This window comes from Rhea pennata, chromosome 1 (assembly GCF_028389875.1).
Source record: "Rhea pennata isolate bPtePen1 chromosome 1, bPtePen1.pri, whole genome shotgun sequence".
Taxonomy (NCBI): Eukaryota; Metazoa; Chordata; class Aves; order Rheiformes; family Rheidae; genus Rhea; species Rhea pennata.
Window position 1 is genome coordinate 173,017,013 of NC_084663.1, and position 11,465 is coordinate 173,028,477.

Consider the following 11,465-nt stretch of genomic DNA (forward strand, 5'->3'; position numbering starts at 1 on the left):
TGGTGTCCTCAATTCATGCTCATCTGAATTGAGGGGCCTGTTGGAACATGCTGCAACTTCCATCCAGTGCACATGACCAGGTTTCTCTTCCAGCATGGAGCCAGGGTAAGACTAAATACACATCCAGATACAGGAACTGGGAAACACTCATGTGCCCAACACAGGCAAGCAGTCTAGATAAGAAGCTTGAGAAAGAGGAAGACAGCAACTAGGTGACCTACAGAGGATTAGAAACCAGTAGGACTTTGCTGACGGACACAAACCTGACATACAATTTGGGAATAAAGGAGAACTGGACAGGCTAAGAAAGGACAAGGAGATGGGGCTCTCAAACCAAAATCTTGGGAATGGGAAGCACGCTGTGAATGACTCAGGCTTGGGAAGAAAGGGGCAGACTGGGCAGGGAGTAGCTGAACAGAAAAACTATGGACTAGGCATTGGGTCAGACTGAGGCCTGATGAGAACAAGAGACTGGAACTGTGCAAACCAGCCAGGTCTTAGAGAGAGAGTCCTGGGAGAAGACTGGGACTGGCCATGCAAGGAGACCAGCATCAGATGAGAAGCTGGCAGTGCAACTGGCACTTACTTTTTACAGCATTATTCACTGCTTGTTTAATCCCTTAGTTTAATTCTTGCCTAACTTGTGACAGACAATCAGACGTTAGGATATACCACTTCCAGTAAAGATATATTTCGTGTGCATGATCATCTGCTTAGTTGTGGTACTTACTGGTAAATGTTTCTCAGAGAAGTGAGAATAATATTTATGATTATGTGGGTCGAGAAGTCAGTTTAATTTCTAGGCCTAATACGAAATACCTAATAAGGAGTCTCTCACTTACTTGTTACATATTAAAAACACAGGTCAAGGTTTACAGATTTCTCTGTTCTTTTTAACCTAGTCTATGACACTTTTCTTACACGTTTTCATGCTCTTCATGTTACTCTTTTAAATATTATTCTTTCTTACAGTACTTCAGGACTTATTCTCCTGGCCACTTCAAACAAAATCCTAAGACTTGTAAGAGCATGTTTTTACATTGATAATAGAAGCTGGAAATAGACTTTCCCAGAAATGTTATATTGAAAGCCTTAATTTCTTTTTGTGGTATCACATCCTTACACATAGCAGTCATACTCCGTATTTTGTTTCAGATAGGATTTTCAATAAAATTGCTGTGTAAATAATCTAGTTCTGGACTTTATTTCACTTTCTTCCCCCCCCCCCCTCACCCCAGGTGCTTTAGACAGTTTATCTGATTCCACAAGTCTCACTCAGGCTGATTTTTAGTTTTCAATTCGTATATTTGTAACTGGAAAAAAAATGTTTCCCAGCACAATGCTTGCCAGGCCCCTTTTAGCAGTGGCAATAAGTAGTTTATGATCAGTTTCAACTAGCAAAGATTCCAATAAAGTTTTTTTACACCCTGTGGCCGGAGACCAAATCCTCCTCCTCTATTTGAGTGCTGTGACATTTCATTTCTATAAGTACCCATGACACACGATCCACCAAGTTGCTCTTTGGCTGGTCTCCAACCAGCCAGGACAGTTTTGCTATGGCTTGTTAGCTGTTGGTGAAACAATTTAATCCTGAGTTTTTCCTATCTGAGGGGATTGGGGTAGTGATGTGGTGCGAGAAAGCCGAGGGAGTGGAACGGAGGAATGACAGAAGAAGGGGTTGAGTCTGTTTCTCACTGTTTTGGAAGAGCAAAGGGTACCAGGGTGGCGCAAGACAGCCTCTGCTGGTGTGGACATCCCACCACACACTCAGACACTCTGAGATTACTGCTACTGACTGCAACACAGGGTAGGAGGAGAAAAGAAAGGCAGGTAATGAATGGCCAGAATGCTCTGGAGCTAGGACTGGGAGATAACAGGAGAAGATGAGCTGAGGGTTTTCAAGTGGCCACAGAGGTAAGGAGAGATCCATCAGCACTAGGTTGAGAGATCTCGATCAAAGGCCCAGGAGACCTGCAGTTCTCAGACACTTCAGAGTGGAGGAGAGTATGTCATGGAGAGGGTCTGGCTTTTAGTTAGGGAAACAGGTTTACATTCCCAGGTTGCTATTGTTTGGTTTGGGATCTTTTGCTTTCAAAGATGGCAACCTTATCTCCATGTTTAATCATACTGCTGGAAGAGGTTTGAGCCAGTCCTGTCACAGACATGTCTGCAGACAGCTTAGTTTTGCACTTGAAATCGTGACACCTATGGGACATGATCTCTTACTTTCCTCAGATTCTCAAACTTTTATTTAGACTTACACCCATGCCTGTTTTACTTCAATGAACCAGAACAGTCACTGGCTTCTGGATCAATTAGCTGATGAAAATCTAATTTCCCTTCATAAAATCTTCCTTTCCAAAGAGTCTTTTTACACTATCTTGTCTGCCTGGGCAAGGGCACTAGGGATGCTGCACAGGTGATGACTTCAACAGAGGTCTAATCTAAAAGGTCTCATGTGCCTCTCAGTCCCTAGGAATTCTACCCACAAGTCTATTATGCGAAAGCTGGTTGCCACCGTCATTATTCCTAATGGACCTTACAGAGGGTCCATTAGAGGTTATAAAGACTGCTTATAGAGGTACCTAAACAGACAGGACAGTACTAACAAGCAGGCTATAGCCTGCAATTAGGCATCTAAAGTCTACTAAATCTCAACTTTACATCTGAATCTAGATCTATGAAATTATATACATAGAGCTGTAAGGATTAGTATTTGCCTCTGGACCAAGACGTGTGAGTTCTAGTCCCAACTGGGCCACAGTCATACCGTGTCTTTGAATCAAGTTATCTCTCGCCACTCTCATTTCCTCAGCTATAATATTGCATATGTTACTTAACTGACTTTGGAACATGCAGATGAACTATTTTACAGAGGATCTGAGTTGAGTTCTGTTAAAATATTATTGTCATATTCTCTGAAAACAATAAGCATCTCAGTTTCATGCAAATATTAGTAAAATGATTCTGATTATTTACAAATACAGCTGTAGGCAAGTATATTCACTCAAATGCAGTAATTATTTGCCTGCTAAGATGCAAGGCAAACAGACTGGGATGCCAAAGGTCTGTGCAGTAGTTTCTCCTTTACATAAGGCATCAAAAGCGCTTCCTGGGGGAATAGACAGGCAGTGAAATACCAGAAAACACTGGAAAGGAAAATGGGAAGTCACAGGGAAACCTATCTTCCGGGGAGGAGTGAAAGGAGAAGGCTGAAAACAAGAGAGAGCCAAGGCAGTAGAAGAGGTGACCAAATGACAGTGCAGTTGATCTGGCAGCGCTGCGAGAGTGAAGGGAAGGGGCTGCCCATGTCTGAGACGATCAGGTGTTGAACCGCAGTGGGTCAAGTGGAGTCAACGAGCAGATAAAGGTGAGCGGACAAAGACTGGGGAAAACACACAGAAATAGCCAGGGAAAGATGGCTTATCACAGTGTCTTTCCCTATCATTTTGACCACTGAATGTGTCCCTCCTTTGGGGCATTTTTATTTCCAGGTTTGCCCAGTAACTAGGCAACAGTGCTGCTTAACGGTGCTCCTATGTGACTACAGTGCCCAGCATCCCCTGAGGGACGCATTGTCTTGAATTCTTCACAGTCAACCTGTTTAGGTGTTAGTTGATGGAAAGATATCATGATGGCTACATTCAGATATTAGAAATACGCTCTTACTTCTAAAAGATTTTTTTTGAACTCTCACCTGTCCAATGGTTTATGGATTGCCAAGGTCATGAGCAATCAAATATTAACATCTAATCTGTCATACCACCAATGAAAACTACAATCTGGCCCATGACCTCATGTGAGTACTAGGTTGTTAACTAAAGAAAGGAATCAAATCTTCCTATAATAAATACTCCAGACTGTGACAGGTAAAATTCAGGTCATACGTCTCCTTTGAAGTTTTAATGGCCACTCCAATTTTATGATAAAGCCACTCACCTTATGTTTGTAGTAATTTTGCAAAGCCTGAAGCGGCTCTAGTCATCTTTGGTGCACAGCTTCAAGGACAAAGCTCTCATAAAACTACAGGCTTCAAAGGGATTAGACCTCTTCTTTGTCTCTTTCTCTCTCATTCTCTTTTCCTCTTTTTTTTTTTTAAAAAAAGAACATTCCCTCACATTTACTCCCCTATTTTCTACACAACTCCCTGAGAAGACTCCTAGTTTAGTTCCCCATTTAGACTTCTTCCTCAGGCTCTGTCACTCAACAAAATAAAATAAAGCAAAATGGAATAAAATAAAATAGAGTAAAATAAAATAAAACAAAATAAATAAAATGCATTTTCCTTTTTCCTAATAGTAAGGCAATTTTCTGGGTCATTTCTGCTTTTTGTCTTTATTCTATTGTCAATGCAGAGTAATATGAAGCAAATCAATAGAGCCTGTGTATTTGCATATTTCTCAGGCTCTAAGAAGGACCACATGCAGCAGAACTGCTCCCCTAAATGTCATTTTTTTGTGTGTTTGTTTCCCTCCTTTTAAAGTCGGGCGGAAGCCGAGCTGAATCTGCCAAAGTTTGAAATCCAAAGCTACGTCCATACTGGTAAATTAAACAGTGCCGGGGAACGTTGCCAGGCACTAGAAGGCAATTGTCTATATTGTTTAAGTGTTAGCACAGTGCCTGGCACAGCGGAGGCTCTGCCAACTTTCCCAAACAATTCCCAAACACAGCCCAAAAGCCTGGCATGGGCCAGGACCGCTCTCAATAGGCAGCTTGTATGCCGGGCACGGAGGGCAGGAGAGATGAATCGTATGGATGTGTCCCTTTCCCTCTCCATCAGCCTCAGCGCCAGAGAACTGTTCCAGTCATGCTTAATTTACTGCAAGAGACACAGCTATGGCTTTTCAAAGTTAATGCTTATACAACTATGCCATTGCGAGGAGAAGGCTGACTACACAACTTCCTGATATATACATATATATTTGCTTGCAGACTTATTTTATGCATTGCCTTGGCTCTAAGATTAGTTTGTTTCCATTAAATGTTAAGGATGTATTTTCAACTATTTATGCTTGATGCCAAGGACAAGGCACTCGGGGAAAATAACATTTGTCCATCTTTCTAATGCCTTGGGAGCTTTAAGACTCCCAAATCTGAGAAGCAGCACGTATGAGCCTTCTGCAGTTAAACCGAGCTCTGGAAAATGACTTAAATCAAGTGTCTGTCCAGGCACGGGCCAAACCATGCAGAACTAGTTGCACAAATAGCATAAAGCAAATTCAGTTTTATCAACAAATACTCCAACCCCAGCATTTCACAAGGTATGCTAAGGTGTACCGACCCATGCATACCAAGGTAGCAGTGGCAGGCAATATTGCATGATGGAAACAAGCTGAAGGCTGGTCATATGGTCATCATCCTTTCAGCCCAACAAACTTCAGCAAACACCCTGAGCAGTGACCAAGTGAGTAGCACTGAGAAGAAACAGCACAAGGTACCTCTAAGGGACCATCACAAAACAGCAATGCCCATCACAGGCAAATTAAGGAACATCCATCAGCTACAATATGGAAGCTAAATAACATAAATACACAAAATAATCTTATAAAGAAGACAAAAGAGGAATATGTGGGTCTCCTGAGCCTAATATTTCTGCAGATGATACGTGCCAGAAATAGCTGATACTCAGAACTCTGTCTTTTCAGAGTATGCTTCTTTAAGGTTACTGAAAAGTTCCTTTATTCAAGAAATTAGCTAAAATGTCCTAAGGCACAGTATGTACTCTGAAAATACTCACATTTCATTTGATTGCTGTTGTTAATGTTTCAGAAATGAAGTAAGTTTTCCCCTGGGGACATTTAGCCTGGCTTACCCATTTGTCTAAGAGTCTTCAAAGGAGGAATGATTCTTAGTTCTAGTTTGATTACAGCACAAGAGAAAAACCAAATGCAGTGTTAGGAAAACAACGATTTATTAATTTTGGGGGTGTGGGGAGGAAGCCACAGGTATATTCAGTAATAACATGCAAATATTTGTGTAAGAAAACTTCTACTCTTTCATTGTTTTGCTGAGCATAGTGAGAACAAAAATTTGATTTCAGCTTCAAGCACTATTGCCTTTTCTTACCAGCACTTTGTGAATTGAAGTGTTCCTTTAAGAGGTCCATTAGAGCTGGGTTGAGGAGGAAGTTTTGGACTATGTAAGGGTCTTATTGATAGTCAGTAACAGAGTAAATGTTGTTTAAATCTTGCAAGAATTCTGGCATTTTCCACAGTAGAAATCTCACATATTTTGCTCTTGGGAGGTTGCTATATTTGAACAAAACTGCAAAATAAACTACTTCTTAAAGATAAAATCTGGACCTAGCCCCAGGAGAGACTATGCATTAAAAGACTGAAATTCAGAAATTTGTTGTAAAAACTCCCTGAGAGCGACACGCTCAGACTTCATGTCTTCTTTTATGTCATACTTACATACAGCAGTTTTTCAGATTTCACTAAGTCATCTCAATCAGCTGAGGAAGCTCCTGATGTGTACAAGGTGCCCAGCATCACCTGGCAATTCCCGCCAGCTGTCAGCTCTGCACCCGTGGTACAAAGTGCCAATGCTGCTCCTGCAGACCCAGACCACAGGGCTGGCTCTGGTGCCAGCACAGTCTGCAGGACACAGGCATGTGATTTAGCAAAGCTGCACACTACTCATTTGCACTGCAGCAAAATATCAGGTCTGATCCCCCCAAAAGGATTTAGCACCTAAGGAGGGCTGTAATGTAAGCATATTGTCCAGAAAATCTTTGTACTGCTAATGTTTAACCCTGCAGGTTAAACTCTATATGCTGATAAATTTGTGAGTTTAAAATTCCTTATGGTCCTAAAGCTGTGCTTCTCTACGTGCACGGCAGAATCTCAGTCTTCAGGCTGTTAAGGACTTGGCTCATGCTATGCTTTTTCAGGACCCAGAAACTAGGCATTCCTCTACCTAAATATTCTGAGACTCTATCATCATAAGCACTCCTCTAGTTCACTTTCGGCATGTATACAGGATTAGGCTGCTCACACAATGCCACTGCTTTTCTTTGCTAAGCCACTGTTTGGCAGAAATTTGGCGATGGTGGCCCTCTTCTATACACATGGAAAACACGTGAAGACAAACACAGTACCCACTTCTGCTGGCCCCGAACAAATCGAAAGCCAACATCTCCGACTTTCCAGGAGAACAACCAGGTTGGGGGCTATTCAGATGTGCAGCAAGGACACCACGTGTTTGCTTTCCCCCCTCTTGAAGAGAGGGCACTGAGCAGCAGAGAGTGCAGAATTTGTGGGACTGGAAAAAGAGAGCCGAAGAGAGCATGACTCTGCAACATCGCAGTTAGGGTGTTGACCCGGGAGCTCGGAGACTGGGATTCTGGTCCCTCTGAGGGTGCCTATGTCTTTTTTTTTTGGTCTACTGATCCACCCCATTGGGTTGGAAATAATGACAAACCGCAATAACAATAGCCAGCTAAACAAAACAAGTATAAACAGAAACAACAACTGAGGCTGGGAAGAGAAATGGCCTTTGGGGATACTGTTTAGAAGAGACTTCGGACTTTGATTTCCCAGGAAGAAAAGATGGTAAATCAGCCAATGTGACTCCTCAGTTCTTGAGAAAAAGGCAAACCACATTTTCCTAAAGTTTCCTGTAGCTGAAGCCATTGAACTGACTCTACTATAGCAAAACAGAGTGAGGCAGGAAAACAGGAAGGTCAGCACAAAGAGCAGGGCTGAAAACCCCATGACTCCATGCCGAACAGCTGAACATTTTTTGAGTTGCTGCCTCAGAAGTATGAGAATCCCCCTTGGCATCACATGCCTTTGCTCAGTCCCATGGGAAAGAAAAGACTCTCATCCGTCTTCTGAGACCCGTACCGGAAAAGACTGCACTAGGTACAAGTGCCATTGCGCATACAGGTATAGCGTGTCCTATATATTGACACAAGCACAGTACATTAAAAAAAAAAAAAAAAAAAAAAAAGGAAGTTTGCCCCAGTTATATAGCACAACACAGAGAGACTGGCAGAAGGCAAACAGGCAGTGCTGCTATTCTTCATGCCACAAAGAAATGAGCAGCAAATGAGAGGTTTCTTTCCAGGTTCACGTGCCACTGTGCTGCTCCTCTGTGGGCTTTTGACAGTCCTAGCCAGAAACGAGAGTCACACAAGTGAAAATAGAAATGGAGAGAAATTTGTTTGAAAAACAGGAGCCCTCCTGTACTTCCAGGATGTATTTCTTGGGTCTCTGGACCCTCAGGTCTCAGTATCTTGCTTCTTCCTCCATCCCCTCCTGCACTTTACCCTCCCTTCAAACAGTGACAGCAGTCCCCGCCTGCAGCTCGCGCTGCACGACAGACACAGGTTGCGGTGATGAGCAGCAGCCAGTCGAGGAGGGGTGCTGCAGGCTGAGGAGCCTGAGACCAATGGGCAGCAGAAACGGGGCCTGGGTAGAGACCAGGAAGCAGAAGTCAAGAAGAAGATGAGGAATCCTGATTAGACCAGCTGCAATTGAAAAGTCATTTCAGGATGCTATCTACCACCACCTACATAGGTTCTCCCTCAGAAATAACTCTTGTTCTTAGCTTGCCTAGTTGAAGGATTTATTTTTCAGTATGAGTTAACTTTGTTTCTGCAGTATAATCCCCCCCTCCTCTCCCCACATCCCTCCATCTCAGTTTCTTTCTTTCTCACTCTCAAAAAAAATTTAGAAGACATCAGAAGAAGGAAATAAGCTACTCCTTGGAAATAGAATTTCACTGTTGCATTTTTCTCCAATCCACATAGCAAGGAAAAGAAAGCTTAACATTTCCCCAATTGTTTCTAAAATTGTTGAGGAAACATAAGAACATTCATTTTCTCCTCCCCTCTCCACTCCTCCACTAATCTGTGGAACTCACTGCAATAAAGTGTTTTCCAAAGCAATGATCAACCAGGATTCAGACATAAATTGAACATTCAAATAGACAAGCACATATACACACACATTCCATACATATTTCCATAAATGTTTATACAGAAACAGTAGCCATTTTTAAAAAGCACAATAACAACATCTTTGAGAACACTATGTTTCCATTTCCCAAAGACAGGACTTGGTAGACTTTCACACCCAGTCTGCCATAAGCCTCTCCAGTTGTCCAGCTCAAAACCTGAATTCCAAACAATAAACATTTGAGGCAATGCTAGAAACACTGCAGGTGATAACAACAACCTAATGGTTCGTGGTGAAGAAGAATACAAACACAAACAAATATGCAAGCCTCTTTATTAAAAGCATACCCATCGGGCTGCTTTTGCTACTTACAGTGGCCAATAAATTCCCTCAGTCTTAACAAACTTAAAGTGCCAGGATACATTATTCAGCGCATGACTAATTTATCACACTCTCTTGGATAACAGTCAGTTGTTGAGCTAGACTCTGTTTCATGAAGGTCAACAGCAAAACTCCATTGTTGCAGCTATATAGCATGGTAGAGCCTTGTAGCACCTTACAGAACCAATTAAAGCAAGGATCCTTGCAAGGATCCCTTATAATGAAGGCCCAAAGATCTCCATGTGGGCATGGAGGTAATTATGGAGGAACTGGCCTTAAACTCATGTAAAAAACTCAGGAATAAACTCAGTGCCTATGAAAGAGGACAATAATATGTTCATGTGGTCACTAGAAAAGCCAGTTTATCAACCGGACTTTCCCTCTTCATGTGGAATGATAATTTGAGTGCTGAATGAGAATTTTAGAGCAGAATTTGACAGTAGCCTCAGTATCCTGGGGAATTTGCATTAAGTGCTTCAAATGAACTGTGTGTCAGCTATGGTGATACTACTTTTACTTGCAGATTTTGTGATAAGCCATGATGTTGGTCTCTTGTATTATTATCCTGCACTTGTCAGGAAAGAAAGCTTCTCTACCTTTAGTTTTATAATGTACACAGGTCTACTGTGTATGTAACTGTTTTATTAGGTTACATGTTGCTGAAATAGATGGGTCTAATTATGGCCTTTCATTCAGAATTAAAATGAAGAAGCCATTAACTGGGCTTATGCAACCAAGTAGCTGAGCAACAAGAAACATCTAAAACAAGTATGAGGCAACACAGGAGGCTGAACCATGCAATCAATGGCTTCTCATTGTGCAAAAATACGGGAAACCCAGAAAGCAGAACTGACTTCATCTGAAAACTTGAGAGAAAACATGGGGTGAGAGAAGATTCACTACAGAAGATCAGAAAGAGCTACTAACACCACCACTAGTCTGATCCCAAATCCAACGTGACTCATTTGGGCTGAGTGAAACAGGCTTAGCCCTCAGAATACCCTGGCAAACTGCTGTTAATTACTTTATTGTTGTTCAGGAAAATAAGCTCTGGTAACCCTCTTTTACAGTGACAGCACATAAATGGTTACTGAATTCATTGACAATTTCCCCTCCTAACAGAAACACTCCAAAGAATTCTGCACTTTTTCTAACTGCTGGATCAAAAAGAGGATAATGCTGCAGTAATGCTTTTAGGAATTACTGTTCCATGTTCTCCAAAACATCTTGTATTTGCAATTTTACAGAATTATGCTGGATGCATAAAAGGTTTCTTGGTAATCAACCTGGATTTTATTCAATATATTAATTCTATCTTCGGTATTTTCTAAAAGGAGTGAGTAGATTATGTGTGGACCTAGTTTTATGTGATATGGAACAGGATAATTAAGGTAGAAAAAAAAATTGAGGAAAAACAGATTATAATGAAGGAACTGAAAAAAATAAGAAAGGATCCAGGAGTCGGAGTTTACACTTTCACATTTTAGAGAAAATTTTGAATGAACTGGCAGTTCGTACTACTTCACTTTTATAAGTTGAAATAGCAGATGAAATTTAAAATGACAGGTTTATTAGTGGTAATTTGATTTTTTTAAAAAAGCTTGTTCTCTTTAAGCTTGGATGAAAGGGTGAGGACACAGATGTAAGCCTAGATCTGAGAGTACGCATTAGCTTGAATTTTTAAATTGAACTTTATTTCCGTCTTCTGCAGGACAAATGCCGAAATGGAGATAATGCTGTGGAGGGCACTGCATACTGCTTCTACAGGACCTTTTTGTTTTTATAGGACATGACAGAGAAGGGTTTTGCAGGGGGAGAAAATTCTGTTGGGCAACCGTGTAGTTGGGCGTAAACAGTTTTTATCCATTTTGAATATGGGAGAGAGTTTTGTGTACTTCTTGTATGCACCCAATGTGTACCTTTTGTTTACTATTACACTACTGTGGATGGCCTATTGCAATTGCTTCCAGACTACCACATATTTCTTTTAATGTTCTGATGGCAGACAAGCACCATAAAGTAGTATTTATCATTCCGCATTTATTATTTTCATCAGGGCAGGATGCGGAAGGGCTAGGTACTTTTCAAAGAGCCATCCCTTGCTAAGAAGAGCTGATGTGAAACCACATATCATTCATTGTGAAGAGCCACAGAGCGCGCACACACACACACATTAGGCAC